The sequence below is a fragment of the Pinus tabuliformis genome, chromosome 4_2 (assembly GCF_031772625.1).
Source record: "Pinus tabuliformis cultivar Carrire ecotype Pingquan chromosome 4_2, CPIR1, whole genome shotgun sequence".
Taxonomy (NCBI): Eukaryota; Viridiplantae; Streptophyta; class Pinopsida; order Pinales; family Pinaceae; genus Pinus; species Pinus tabuliformis.
In genome coordinates this window covers 436,087,193-436,104,412 of record NC_142304.1, presented here as the reverse complement: position 1 = coordinate 436,104,412, position 17,220 = coordinate 436,087,193, and positions in this window count along the sequence as shown.

Sequence of the window (17,220 nt, the reverse complement as noted above, 5' to 3'; positions counted from 1 at the left end):
CTATTGAGGTTGAACATCCAATTCCCGAAACCACCATAGTCAAGGATATCCCTGCCAGTACACCCACTGCAATACAGCTGTCATGAGAGTCATTCCTACAAACCACTTCCACTTCTGCGACCCTATCCAAGATCTTTCCATTTGGCCACCGAAGGACTACTTCAGAAGCAGAAGTTTAGTCGGCTGACTAGGTAGAGGGCACCACATCAACCATAGGGATGCCACTAGCAGATAGTACAACACCAATGCTTGGGTTGGACCCACCAGCAAGGAGATGCCTCGATACCATTTGGCAGAGAGAAAGGACTGACCCGTACTTACCCACTCTCCATATAAAGCTCACAGTCCCTCCAAACCCTAGCATTACTCTAGCCACACCATAGTTCACTCCACCATCCCAACAAGAACACTCACCCACCTCCCATTGAGATAAGTCCATTGCAAGTGGCCTACCCCTAAAACACCAATTCCCAGAACCAAGCACAATGCAAGCTAATACACTCCATCACTGGTCATCAGCCCAATTATTTTCTTTTATTCAGCAAGCAGCCCACAAGGCTGAGAGCCTCCATGAAGACCTGGCCAAAGAACATGAGCAGTAGAAGATGCAATTTCTCCTAGTGACGAAAGAGCGAGATCACCTATGGGAAGAAAACATAGGATTGCAAGCCCAGGTGGATCAGATTACACAACGATTCCAATCCATATGGTCAACTGTCACTGAAGCCAACATTGAAGCACCGGTGGACATGTCCATCTGCACATTGATCGACTACTGCGATGACATACAAACGGCGTGCACGCAGCTGGCAACCACAAATATTGAGATGAGGCTGAAGCTAGAGATGGTAAGGTCCGCACTACCAGATCCCGTGGAAATCTATGCGCGGATGGTTGAAGGAAAGGTCAGGGAACTGGAAGTAAAGAAAAAAGCCTTGGCTGAAGCCCTCACCGATGGATATGCCCTAATGGGCAAGGTCCACGACTCGTCAGGTAGTTTAACACTCAAGAACCACTAGATTTACCCATTAAGAGAATATATTCAGTCACTATTTGCCAGCACAAGGGATTGCATAGACCATGCTCAGCTACATCAAATCAATGAGTAAATCGACACTCTCTAGGCCCAGGTTGACAACATTGAGGAGGAATCAGCAAGGACGAAATGTATAATTAGAGACCTACAACCCCTGATTCGTATGCATGTTCTACTCTTGAAGGAGGCATGCAACTCAAGCAGCCAATAATGGGACGACCTGCAGAGACAACGACCAACAACTCTAACATTGCAATCTGCCAAGGTGTTCACTCAAGGTGCTGATGCAATCCTCGCCAACTGGGACCTGGAAATTCAAAGATACTTTGAGTTCAGGAAGAAAAAAACAACCTCAGTCCTAGAGTTGGAGCCTTCATTTGGAACGAAGGAGCCACAAGGGAAAGAAAGGGCCACAGGAATAAATGCCACGCTGCAAGCTCGGATTGAGACAAAAGAGGTGCCTACTCTGCAAGCAAGTAACGAAGCAGCAGAAGTGCCGACACAACAGACAACGGAGACAACGCCGATAGTAATGCAACCACCACCTGTAGAGCACATGGAAGTAGCAGTAGGACCGCCAGAGGTCGAAATGACTTGACTCGGGGATGAGTCAAGAAATTGTGGTTAGGGCCTGTTGGGGCCTTTGTTAATTTTGAATGATTTTGACCAGTTTTGACTGACTGAAGGGCGGAAAGAGACAAATGGAAGCAACGGTTGGGTGGTAGAACAAACAATTGTAGAGGAGTGATGGCAAGGTGGTAGTGGAAGACAAAGGCAGCCAAGGATATGGGAAGGCGCAAAAGCAGCCAAGAGAGAAAGCAGCCGAGTGAGAATTGGCAGTCCAGGCAGCTGGGAAGGACATAAAAGGGGAAGACCAAAAAGGAAGAAGGTTGTTGTTGAACCCGCCAGAGGAAGAAGGAGTTGGTTGCAGAAGAGGTACACAGGTGTAGATGCTGAAGGAGGGAGTGCTGGGATCCGAGGGACTTGGTTGCAAAACTGATCTAACCCGAGTGACTGAGCCAGGTATTTTATGTAATGTTTATGGCAAATGCTGGATGATGATGTCTTCTGTTATTTTAAGTTAATGTAAGATAGGTTTGATGGTTATTGAGACTTCTAATGTATTGAGTATCGTGCTTAGTGGGTCCATTAAAATTTTAAATAGTCTATCTGATTGCATGTAGATGGTAATTCATAGATTGATGCAAGGATGTTGTTAGTTCTGTGTTCTTTATAATGGATCTATGCGTATGATTTAAGGATAATGCTATCATTGTTTCTCGTATTATGGATACATATGTGCATGATCGCCTGCGTCCGATTGATATTCCCTCGACCCTGTGATGAACCCTTCTCCCTTTTGGTCGCGACTCGCCTCAGGTGAGACTCCTTGCCCTTCGGGGTGAGGTGAAAATTCCAGCACTGTCCTATACTACAACGGACCACTGTTGGCCTCTTGGGCCCAAACCCAGGGCCTTCTCCTTGATGACTCTTTCAAGCCAACAATGAGTTAGTTTCTTATGTTTTTGTATAAATAGGAATACCTCCTCCATTTCAAAGAGAGGACTCTTGAAGCATGTATCCTAACTTATGATGGAATAGAATAAAGTTTTCTTTCTACAATTTTAGATATAGATTGTCTTAATGCCGTATATGAATTTATGGAATAGTTTGTCACTTTTTTCTTAAGAGAATTGAGCTCACTCTAAAAGGATCAAAGAAACATTTTATTTCATTATAGATTTTATATTCATTTAATTACTTAGATGTTTGAAGATTTTTCATTATTAATGAATGAATTTTAGTTTAAATCTTATCAGCATATGAAAGGAAAAACAAGGGTCTAATTTAGGTTCTCTTCCATTTGATATGAGTAATAATTGAAATTCATTCTCTTTTTCTACTTTCAAGTGATTTACTGAATTTCTAGTTTTCCAACAATGACATTAATGATGAATGAATTTGTAATGAAGAACAACAAGGACCTCCTTAGTTAGGAGCCTCTTCTATTATTTGTTTATGTATCTTAAGATATTGTCCATTAGTGATTTTTGATTTTTGTTCATGAAGTAGTATTCGAGAAGAAGGACAAATCTGGTTCTCCTAAGTTAGGAGCCACTTCTCTTGCTTATTAAATAATGAATTAGAAATTACTTAGTTAAATTTTATCTTTGAAATTAATGATGAATGAATTTTTAATGAAGAACAACAAGGACCTCCTTAGTTAGGAGCCTCTTCTATTATTTGTTTATGTATCTTAAGCTGTTGTCCATTAGTGGTTTTTGATTTCTACTCAGGAAGTAGTATTCTAGAAGAAGGACAAATTGGTTCTCCTAAGTTAGGAGCCACTTCTCCTGCTTATTACATAATGAATTAGAAATTACTTAGTTAAATTATATCTTTGTAATATGCACTTCTAATTAGTTTATAATTACATTCCCTTCAATTTCCATAACTTATCTTCTAAAGCTAATTATAGTTGCATCTGAGGTCCTATATATTTTGGTTTGCTTCTAAGTTTTACGAAACCCCCGGGTTAACAAATTAAATGACAAGGATTTAACAGACAATTAAATCACCCAAAAATGACATAAATTCATAAAATCCATAGGGCATTCAAACATTTTAGCCAATAATTTCATGCACCAACATCCTATAACCATGCAACATTTCTCAAATTTATACATTAAATTCCATAAGGAAAATTGTTAACTTCATAAATTTCAACTAAAATGCATTCATTTACTATAAGGAAAATTGCCAAACTAAAGGTGGGACTTCAATTTTCCACCCAACATTAGACTCATTGCAACCATAATCACTTGCAATAGTCACCCGTGAGCTAGATTCACAATATAAGAGGAATATTCTTCTATATTTTTAGTTGGAGGCCATACTCAACTCAATGAGGATTAGAATCACTTATATCTTTAGGTGATTTATTAGTTTGGAAAGAACAACAACAATTCAAATACTAGGTGGTTTATTAGCTGTGGAAAGCACTTCTAAGAGTAGTTTATCAACCCAAGAATAAACACCCTGGGTGGTTTGACAACTCTCTCTGAACAAGAAACCTTATGCACATGGTTTCTTAGCCCTTAGAAATCAACCTGAGTGGTTTCTTAGCCAATTCTTAGCAAGCACTCATGCCCATATCCTCAAGATTTTCTTCAACTCCTCTTAGTCACAATTTCTCTTTTTAGGGAATTTCATTCCCTCAACTCGCATGTCTTTCTAAATCTCCTCTAACTTATTCCTTAATAAATACCCATACATGATTATTTTTCCTCTAGCTCCATACATGATTATTTTTCCTCTTCTTCCTTAGATCATGGATTCGTGGTTCCACTCTTTAGTCCATTACATAAGCATATATTTATTTATAATTAGGAGTGTCATTACATTAAAAAAATCACGGGGAACTCCATCAGGGTTGTCACAGCCTCCATAGATGCTCATGTCCTCCTTATTAAAGAAGGCCCCCCATGGAGTGATTTCTCATCCTAAGTCTTCTTGCAAAGAGTAAGTCTCGTTAGACTCATTCCATGCCTCATGTGTTTCCACCAAGGAACCTTCATCGCTACAACCATCGTCCAAATCTAAGGTGTCTCACTCCTATCTCCGTCTGCTAAGTTTCTCCTCATGAAAATAACCCACACTATGCCCAAAGGTACATGTCCCATATCTTGTCAAGGTCTCAACCCAAGCTCGTCAACAAATTAGAAATGCTCCAATACCACCACCAATATGAAGTCTTCATTGATCACAACTATCATCCAATTTTCTTCAATTCATCATCATCTCAAGCTTCTTCAAGCCATCAACATCATAAGCTCCTTTAAACCAACATCATCACTTCGCTAGGATGGGAAACCTTGGTATTGATTTATGAATACCCTTGGATTCATCGCATGAACGCCCTCTTCTGGTGCCCCATTACACATTTCTATACGATGTATCTATACAACATCCCCACACAACCATCCCGCATAATATCTTCACACCATATCCACACATTCATCCTACATGAAGTCCTCACATGACATTTATACTCGATTCCCCTATACAAAATCCTCACATGAGACCTTTGCATGATGCGCCTGCACAACATCCATGATGTCTCTCTTTGTTTAGGTAGACACCCTTGGTTAGACATCCTTGCTCAGTTGGACATTCGTCCTTGGCTAGATGCCCTCAAATTCATCTAGGCACACATGACTTTGGTCATTTAATTCAAATTTATCACTTTAGATGGGAATGTATGATTTCAGCCATTCCCACTCAACTCTTCATCTTGGCTAGCTCACGTCCTCATCAAAACCTCCATCCCATCAAAATTTTATCAAGAACTCTCCTTGACTTCAACAAAGTCTCGATGAAGAACTCCAACCAACTTCATCATGTTTTCTTTTGTACTAGTCCCTTCCTTCACCGAAGTCTCCTTTTCACTAAAGTTCCACTGAGAAATTCATCCCAGTTCAAATGAAGCTTCAATGAAGAAGTCCACCCAATATCATATCAATTCATACTTCTTCTTCCAATGTTCCCTTCTACATTGAGTGATTTCACCCAAATGATCTTCATTGACAAGCCATAATGGAAACTTGGCTAATCCTTTGTTTGGCCAACCATGACTCACCCATCTCATAAGTGTCATCATCCATGTCTCAGAAATTCATTCCATTCATCACGAGGTTGAATGATCCCCTAACAATATTCTCATCAACCAAATACATCTGTCTCATAGGTGAAAAAGAACTCATCTCAACCTTCCCAAGGAAATTCATTGCACTACTCTCCTCATCCATATCCTCATGAGACCCTTTCGTGAAAGAACCTACTTATTCCCACATAACACAAGTCATCACATGAATTTCTTCATTCACATGAGGCCCATCCATGGGAGAACCTCCATCTTCCTTCCGTGGTTGTGAATAGATCGAATCTAATTCAACCTTGGCAGACTTCATTTTACCATGCTCCTCCTCTTTAATTTGTTGTTTTGCAACACTTGTCCCACACTTGGTTATATGACCAACTTCCTCTTCACGGTGAACAACTTCAACCTACTCAACTAAATAGTCTTCTTCAAAAACACAAGTGCCAACCTGTTCTTCAACATGTCTGGGCTTACCTTCTTAGTGGCCAAGAGATTCCTTCTTAGCCTTCTCTCGAGTAGCATCAACTTCCTTTTTCAATTTGATAATCTCTTCTTGTATGCGATTCAATCTTTTCATCATCCAGAAAAGTCTATCATGGTGCTTTTGTAACTTCTTTTGCATAGAAAGTACTTGAACAATATCCATCAAAGAAAGGATATCTAGTTTCATTCCTTTCAACTTATCAGCGAACATACCATGTTCAACAGTCTCCATACCTACCTCAACACTTCTTTAACGACTTTCAAAAAGGTATCTTGTAGGTTTCTGGGTCGTTATGGTAGTAGCCATCATGTATTTACCTTTTAATTCAACTTCCCAAGCTTCAATTTGGTGCTATAATACCAATTTTCATGCCCCCATAGTGATTGTGCAAATCTAGACTCATTGAGTCACTGAGACGTGAGACATTGATGTGTTTTATCCTAAAGGGCAAAGCCAAATTTGAGTTTACTTTCCCAGACTAGACCTATAGAATATGTGTGTTTAACAAAGCCACTATCAACTTGTGGAATAAGTTTTCAAATGGCTTCAATATAATGACCCTTCAATAATTTTTCAACACCTAGTCCATTTTTCATTCACTTCATACTATTGAGAAATCATGATGCTTGCATATTAGGGTTGATTTATCTATATGCTAATTACTTGTGAATATTTGTTGGCTTCTTATTCCTTTATCATGTTCTCTTCATCAACCAATAATTAAAATATATAATACACGAAGATCACAAGAAACGAAGGGCACAATGATGTAGGCTCCAAGCTAGGGTAAAAACCCCACAAGGGGGAAAACCCAAAAAAAAATCTTCTTCTTATAGAATCAAATCAAAGTGAGATATCCAAGACCCAAAACCAAGACAATACTCCAATCTTCAAGATGCCAAGTCGAGCCCTCCTTCCAGACGTTTTTGAGAAACAAGTCCAACAACAACAAGACCAACAATATGTACAAAAACAAGAATAAACTTCAACAAGAGACTTGTCATAGAAAAATTATGCGAGCTCAAGAAAACCTTCTTCTTTACATGTACATTTTTATATAGATAAGATTTTGGCCTCCCCTTTCTTTCCTCGACTTTTCTCTCCTTCTTCACTCTGCTGTAGAGGAAGAGATGATTAGATGATGCGAATTCATGTCATCGAATGAGCTCAACTCATCCTTTATTTATACTTGTCCAGAGGGGTTCGAATAGAAGTCTCTTTTTGGGTAGGGATGACTTGATAGGTAGGGCCAACTTAGCTTCTTGAGGTGAATTTGACCCAAATTACATCTTTTGAAAATTATCTTTCTAGGCTATGAATAAGCCTTTGACTTTGACCAATATAAATAATAATGAACATGACGAACATGTTTGAATAAAATAATAATTTGAATTGAGTATGAAACCCATGCTTGAAAAATAAATAAATATTAGCATGAAAAAGAGCATGCTATTTAAAAATAATCAATTTACTAATTATGAAAAATTATATTATGAAGACCGACACTAGCTACAATTTCAACACATAAAAATTCACATTACTTTAGTTATCATATATACAGTTCAATTATTTTACTTTACTAATGAATAATTAAACTTCATAATATAATCTATGAATGACAACAATACACATGAACAACAATATGAATAACAATATACATGGGGGAAATTCCAAATAAAATCTCCCCTTTTACTTCAAGTAAAATTCAATTGTAATGCACAACTTCAAATCTTACATGCAGGGGTTGGGCCAAGCCCCAAAGGTCCGCTTCCACAACACATTTCGACAAATTCCAAACATAACTTCGTACACACAACCAACGAATAGCCAAACTCAAACTTTGGTTCATGCAGCCCCATGACTAGCACAACTAGATGAACCCAAACCCAAAACTTGTGAACATTCTTGTGGCTCGCACACCCAAAAACCCCAGAAACCAAACACCCATGTCTTTAGCTCATCCAGGCGACTCTCAAATCGTTCTTGGTTCACTGTGGCTTCCTATCGTGCATCACATGTAGCCCAATGTCCTCCATCATATATCGTCTATGCCCCTTGCACGATGCCTCCACACAACTTGCCTATGTATTTAGTTTTTCACCATTTGGGAATGCTTTTGGGCACACTCAAGGCTGGGGACCTTACAAAGATAAAGATGAAGGCTACTTTTACAAAACAACGCCATCTCCTAAACAACACCATGCAAATTTAGCCTTGTAGATTGGAGTGAAAACTCCTTCCATGATATGATATGACTAGTTTAAAGTCTTCAAATATTTGACAATGTTATATTCTTTTGTTGATAATATGAAAGAACTATTAATTAAGTTTTTTATGATATGTTATTATATTAATTATTATATTATATTTGAATATATAAATTTCCATATTAAAATAAAAATAAATTGATTTTTATAATAAGTAGATTATGAATATATTTATTATGAATCAAAATATAATATTAAATGTTACATACAAATAATAAAATATAAAAATAGATAAATATTAATATTATAAATATTTACATATTAAAATAACAAATAATTAAAAAAACAATTATATTTTCAATTTTAAGAATTTGGAAAACATATGCATGTTTCTATTCATATATACATATACAAGAAACATAAAACATTTAAAATTTCTATAAATCTATCTCATTATCTGGATTTTGATTTTCTTCCAAATAGTTTGAGCCTTTTCTTTCATTGCTACTTCTCTTTTCATCTATGAGGAATTTCATTTACATATTAGTTGTACTGCATGCTTCGACATTAAATTTTAATCATTTAAATCAATGAACCTTCATTTATTCATTGTAACATCCTTCCATTCAAAACACTTTCTCTCTATATATAAATATAGAAAAATAACATGAAAATATTTCTTGCTATCGACGTTTCGAACCATCAACGGTGGTTCATCATCAAGATGAGAAAGATTTATGGAAGACAAATATGAAGGATAGACCAGTCTTCCATAAATCTTTCTCATCCTGATGATGAACCACCTTTGATGGTTCGAAATGTCGATTACAACTACAAACCTAATGCGAGATGAATCTGGAAGAAGATGTACACAAACTTGAAGATCGCAGAAACCTAAAATCTGAGATATTTCTTACTATGTTAAATAATATATCACACTGAAGAAATATTTGCATACAAAATACCCCGCATCAAATGATAAAATTTTCTAGCGAGACATGCAACTTTCACCTTTTATCACAATTCCAAATATTGTTCAATTGTGATGTATCATACCCAACAATTCCATTTCCCTATGAAATGCTTAAATTCCATATTTCTTTCAAGGAAAACTAAGTCTCAAAGTGTTTTTCACAAGGTGATTATTTTCTTTTTCTTTTGACTTATCACATCACATCGTCAAATTTTTCTTTGGTGTGATACATAAAAAAAGGATTACATTTCTATGGAATACATCATACTATCTCCATTTTTCTATTCTAAACAACATATCAAATCTAAAAATTATATTTTTATGCAATGTATCATACAAAAAAAATACCTTGGTGTGATACTACAAGAAAATATTTTCTTGTGATACATAAGAAAAATTCCCATGTTTTCTCAAATTTTTTTAAGTCTTCCTTCTTTTGTTGTAGCTCGAGATTATCTCTTTCTATGGTGTATGTCATTACAACATAAAAAGATTGAGTAACTAGATTTAAACCAAAATAAAAAACAATAATGTTCCCATTCTACAAGGAAAAATGCATTCTTTATAGTCCTAAATTCTTGTAATAAACACAATTCTCTTTTTTTGTAAAGCTACAAGGAATACATGCCTTCAAAATTTACTCATAGAATATTCTCAAATTTAACAATGAATTTCTGGATAGAAATATGATTATCAACATGATATTAGCTTAGACCTCACTTAACAACAAATATGTAAGAACAATAATAGTGAGCATGGTAGATTATAATATCTCATTCACAAATTATAAATTTGGGATGTATAAATTCAATTCCTAATACCTATGACCACAAATATATAAGAATAAAATCTTCAACATTCAAAATAGTAATATTAGAAGTATTCGTAATCATAACAATTCATTAAGAAGAATAAAAAAGGACTTATCTATTCTTGAGATCTATAGACTAGGAAACTAACTAAGGCTAAGAATTTTTCTTCCCAACTTCACGATCTATTTCACTTGATGTTTCTACAGTGGGCCACCCTTACCTAGCTTATGATACTACTAGGGTGAAGATGTATTACAAAATGAACTTAGGGAAAATATTTAACTCATACAAGAGATTTTCTCAACCAAGAACCTTATTGCCAGGATCTATAAAGGCACAACAACTATCTCACACCCACTATACCTACTCATACAACATAAGGAGATTTTATTTCTCTACTCAATAATCCTTTAGCTATATTTTCCTGCCAATTCTCTTTAGTATGTGAATAGAAAGGTCCCTACCAATATCTTTAGAATTAAATAGAGATCTCATTCTTTTCGTCGCTGATTTTATTATAGATAGACCAACTATCTAGCACCTACAATACCTACACATGAAACAAAAGGAGCTCCTTTCTCTTCTCGGTATTTCCTTAGAATTATTTATTGTTAAAAACATTACCGAAGAGAAATATACATTTACTAGAAACCAAACACAAATATTAAACACACAATGTTTATCGTGGAAACCCTAATCTAGGGAAAAACCAACAAAATATTCTATTAGTGTGCCTTGGAAAAACCCGACCAAATTGTCCAAGTGAGCCTTCACTTCTTACATCCCTGGCACCCTTACAATGGAATCTTACCGAGCCTTTTAAAGGATTCATGAGCACAAAACCATGGTAATCAAAACCATGTTCCCAAAACCACCAATATTGACATAGTAATTTTGACTCTTTTACCGAGTCAACTTTACCTAACAACCCCCCCTTTAAACTTGAATTGGGTTTCCTTTGACCAAGGTCGCCCAATTTTACTAAGTGATACAACACCTCTCACCTCCAGACCCTACCCCTCTCAAATTTTATATCTAGGGTATCTGATAATTTGGCATGCTCCCCATCTAAGTCTAGACTTTACTAGTAATCTATCAATGATGATAAATATGAAATGGAGTTCGATTTCAGTTTATGAATTTCCGTGATCATTGTTTTGAATGGAAGAATTTCAATTTATGTTGATATATTATATCATGATCATATTCAGCTGTAGGATTGTATTAATCAAGGAATTGAGAAGGAAATAAGTGCAGATCCATTCTATTGGATGTACATGAAGATCATTGAGAATCACGTGTAAATTAGAGTGCCCAATGTGATTTTTAAACAAGTTTTGAAATTTAACAGTTCTACCTTTTATATAGCACAATTTTTATAGGGTAATCATGGGCCTATAACCCATAGTCCCAAGATCAAGGACATTAAAAAATCGAGATGAGGAAACCTTGTTTTACATGATATCACAAGTTGACCAGATGAGTCTTCACTGTTCACATCCATGGCACCTTTATAATGAAATCTTTACAAAATTTTTAAATTCTTCATTACATGCTATTCATGAACACAAAACCATGGGAAACCAAAACCATATGCCTAAAACCACCACTATTGATAGAGTAACTTTGAATCTTTCATTGAGTCAAGTTTACCATATAATATTATCCCTCTAGTGATGTTTAGTATGTGAATAGAAAGGTATAGGCTAAAATCCACTAAGCTACAATAGGGAAATTTTTGGTTCTATTATATTAGAGTCTAGTCTCCCTCCTCTAGAACTCTCCTTCCTTCTATAAGAATTCTCTCCTCTCTCCTATTTGAATTCGTTCTCCCCTAGAGTGTATTAGTAATATAATGATGAATAATGAATCCTCTCCCTCTTGTAGAAAGTATGATTTTCTCAAGTTGAATTAGGTTCCAAGAAGAAGGTGGGGACAGTATCCATGATTATAGGGAACAAATTTACAAGAAAATAAGAGATGTTGGATTGAGTTAGGGACATGGTTTCATCCATTCTCAATATTCCCAAAGTTTATATATAGAAAAGATCTTAAAATAGTAATTTTAAAATATAAATATTAATCAAAAGGTACCATAGGGGCTCAAACAAGTAGGATTCCCTTAAACCTCTTCACCTTCCCTTTAGGCACTCCTTCAATTAGTCCTAGGATTTTATTAAATTTGTAAAAGTAAAATGTTTACATGCATTCCAAATGTTCTAACTACCATGGAATTTCCTCCTCATAATGCTGATTAAAACATGGTAATAGAATATCTATATTGGAAACAAAAAGTTTAAAACATAATTACAATATATCCATGCGAGTAAAACTAGAACATTGCATTTCCTTTCCCTTAGAATTACACTTCCAATGGTGTTCTACTATTATAATGATGTCTTTGATTAAAATTTATGTGGATACATCTCTCTCATGGTATATTCCATCTCCTATGTAGCTTCATTTGGTCTTAAGTTCCTCCACCACACCCTTACACGAGTGATGGCTTAGTTCTAGAGTAACATTATTTTCATGTCTAGGATGCTTAATGGATTTGGTTGGAACCTTCCCTCTAGTTCCACTTGAATATCAATGCAATCAATAACATGGTTAGAATCACGTACATATTTTTTGAGTAATCAAAACAAATATGTGTTCTATTGTTACTAGGTAATGCAAGTTTATAGGCTACTATTCCCATTCTTTCTAAAACCTCAGAGTGTCCATAATATTTGGGCTCAAGGAAATCCTTTGAGATTTTAATTTGAAATATACATGAATTCTATCTAAAATATTTTTATGCATTATGTTCTTATCTGCAAAACTATTCTACTTATCTTGAGATGCTTTCATATTTTGTCTAGTTTTATTGACTCCCCATTCTATCTCTTTAGCATTTATGTTCCAAGCATAATTCTAATTACTAAGTTATCCCAACTCACTTTGCTATTGCATCTTCAACCATAGAGTGCTTCTAATGGGATCATCTTTAGAGATGTTTGATACTTGTTGTTATAAGAAACTCCACCAAGTGTAGGTAGCCTTCCCATTTAGTTGGTGTGCTCATGACATATATGTGAACCATGTATTCCATTATTTGAATTGTTCCTTCTATTTATACATCCATTTGTGGGTGAGAAGTAGTTCTGCAATTTAATTGTGTACCTAATCCTTTCTAGAAGTTAGAAGTAAACTTTGAATCTGTATTAGATATTATAGTTTTAGGCATCTTGTGCAATTTGAATATCTCCCTCATAAATAATTCTACAATGTCGATTTCATTTTGTGTAGATTTCAACAGAATAGAGTGAGTATACTTTCTTAGTTTGTTGATCATAACCATGATAGCATATTGTTATTTCACTATTTTTGGTAATCCTATGATGAAATCCACATTGGTTACTTCCCATTCCATTTAGGAATTGGTAAAGGTTGTAAACATATTGTAGGGCATTTATGTTTAGATTTGATTTGTTGGGATTCAACACATCTTGCAATGTATTCTACAATACCCCTTTTCATGCTAGGATAGTAGTACTCCTTTCCTGTTGTATAGTAATACCCCTTTGGTAGCATGAGGGTAATAATTATGTTTTTTTATGCAATTCATATGATATAAGTTTCTTAAACTATATTAGATTGGGAATATATAATCTATTCTTGTAGATTAGAAATCCTTTTTTAGTCATTTGGTATGTATCACATTTCTAATTTGATGGTTCGTGCAATAGATAATCTCTCATTTTCACAAGATACCCATCACCATGTAAAGCTTCCTTTATTTTTCTATTTAATTATGACTTATAGGACTGTGGTGATGGCTACTAAATGTATCACCTCCATTCTCTTTTCCCTTTATGTTTTTTATCAAAAAATCATATTCACTTATGTTGATAGTGTATTCTACCACCAATAGGGGATCTCCCCAGTGCAAGGTCCCAATTAGATCCTACTTTATTTGGGTTAGGAGTTCCATCGGTTTGTAGGCCCGATTTCCACCATGTGTATGTGTTTTCTCTTGGATATGAAATGAAGAGAAGTTAGAAGGAAATCAAGAGTAGAATGCTTGAAAATGGGGATGAAATCAACCCATGATTGGCAACTTGCAAAACATGATACACGAATATAACAATAGAATAACAAGAAGAGATATATCTCAAGAAGGAGTCAATTAGCTAAAACCATCCAAGATATACATAGGTGAGAATGTATTATAAGTTATTGCAAATTAGTTCACAATAAGTTACTAGCATAACATGGAATGAGAAAGCAAAGATTAAAAGCAAACACATAATACATAAGCCACGAATTAGTTTTTCAACATATATCCAATACGCAAGCACACATGAAACTACAATAAAAGTACTAGATAGCCATTACAAATACCATAAAAGTGCATGAGAATTGATGCAAGGAATGAAGAAATTCTCATTAATAATGTTGCAAATTCAAGTACATGTCCAACAAGTATACCAAAATCTAGTAATGGAATATAGGTCATTCATATAATCTTTAAGATAAAACCCTAGCCCCACCACAACTCACCCTACTACGTGCCAAGAGCAACATGCTTCTAGCTCCTTAAGCACAAATTAACTATCAAAATGTTAACTTAGCTCAAGTTCTAAAAGTCCCTTTTGAATGAGGCATACAAATATATTTATAGAGATGGGGAGAGCTGATCTTTCACCTTCCCCTTGACTCTTCATATTCCCCATGTCTTTTCAAATTCTCTAGGACCCTTTCGACTTCCTCATGGCCTTTGATGTTCTTATTGTCATTTTCCACAATTTCTATATTTTTCATTTTATGACGAGATAATATATTTACAAAATAATAAGAGGGAACATCATGGGCTTTTATGTAGCATTTTGTAGGAAAAATATGGCTACTCGGGGAACTTGTTGATATATTTATTACGCCAAATATCACCTTGGTGTTGAGTTGACTAATCAATGGTGCTATTGATTAAAACCATGCCTCCATGTGGTATTTAGAGGTACATCACCAACAATTACTTTTGCAATTTCAATCCACCTTGAAAACATAAAACCAGTAGTTAAGATGCGAGATAAATAATAATAAAAAGAAAAATAAAATTGATTAACATAATCAGTACTAAGAGGTCATTGATAATCCACATCCCTGAAGTGTTAATATTATCTTAAGGCGGAGCTAATCCATAAATTTCTTTCTTATAGCTTCAATTGTAACTTCTTCTTCAATGTAATCTTCAGTGACCATCATGTCAATTTATACTTACCCCAATCTTGTTTTGTTATTTGTAATATACATTGCACCTACTATATTGTCCCTTGCAACTCTTGGCTTCAATACATTATTCCAATACTGATTACATGTTGTCTCATTTTCCTTTTAATTCACTGCATATTTCTCATGAAATCGTGAAGGATAGTCACTGGTGCGACGTTGATTTTGGTGGCAAGAAATGACACCAGAAAAAGCTTATTGCATTACTGCGTTGTGTCACAGTACATGTTGTAACAAGTCAATGTTTATAGCATGAACAAGTAAGCCAAAAATTGGTTTCTTAGAAATATGTTCGCGCGTTAAAAGCATACGTTTTTGACATTTTTATATGCCTCTCATTTAATATTACAATAATGCCGTATTCAAATATTGGCCAATCAATACGAAGTTTTGGCTCCGTAGCAGGCAACTATTTTAATATACAATTTACATGTTTAATCCTGCATTCACCGCATTATTTTCCAAATTGCAAAATATATATAACATAGTTTTATGAATGTTGTTGAAATATTACACATTCTCCCTTTTCCAACTAAAGAAAACATGAATGTTGGTAGAATTCCCCTGCAAATTAAAAAAATGTACAATATAATATACAAAATAATGTTAATTTTATGATATTTAGAATGTAAGTTTAAATTATAACAAGCTTATTTTATAAACTTATAATATAATATTCACATACATTATATTTATTTTTAAGTATATTTTATAATTGTATGTACATTGTGCATTATAATATTATATAGTAAAGTATTATTCACATACATTATATTTATTTTTAAGTATATTTTATAATTGTATATACATTGTGCATTATAATATTATATAGTAAAGTATTTATATGTAAGAAGAAACTTTAATTATTTATTTTTTCAATTTGTATGGTTAATGTAAGTTTTGTATTCGTTTATTTGTTTTTTTATTTGTAGTGATTTGTGGGATTATTTTTATTGAGAAATGATCCTATTTCTTTTTTGGTTTCATTAATTTATAGGGATTAACTTTTCACATCAAACACCCTAATAATATATTCATTCACCGTCAATGTTATGACTTAGAAATTATTAAGTTACGACATTTAAGTAGTCAAAATTATTGGACATTTTGCCATACAAACACTTGAATGATTGGATTTTTTTTGGTACTTCCATGATTTTATTACCTTTACACAATATATTCTTTAACATAAAGTACTATTATATATTTTGTAAATATCACTTTTTTTCATTAAATGCATTAGCTAATAACTATATTTATTTACATTAATAAAAACACATTTAAAAAAAAATCTTATATTAAATTTAGAAAAAATAATGGTTTTCTTTTATTTATATTTCTATATGAAATTAAACATGCACACTTCACAATTTAAACAACACTATGAATTATTCAAGTAGAATCCATTACATTTTCTCTCTGATTTGTATTTTGTGATCTCTTTCTATATTTCCTTTTGTGTCCTTAATTAACACGATACATGACTCCTTGCAATAGACAAGCCTATCGACAAAAAATAATCCATTGTCAGAAAGGATTGGACATTAGTATTTGCAAGGTGCAATATATCAACAAAGGTAAATTTACCAAGCTTGATGTTGATACCAGATATCAATCATGGTCAATTTTGTTTTGTAAAATCAATTATGGTTAACCATGGTCCAATGTTGTATTGTGACAAACGTTGTCTCAATATGAAAACCAACCATGGTTCAACGTCGCATTGTGACAACGATTGTCTCGATATGAAAATCAATCATGCTTAAGCATGGTCCAA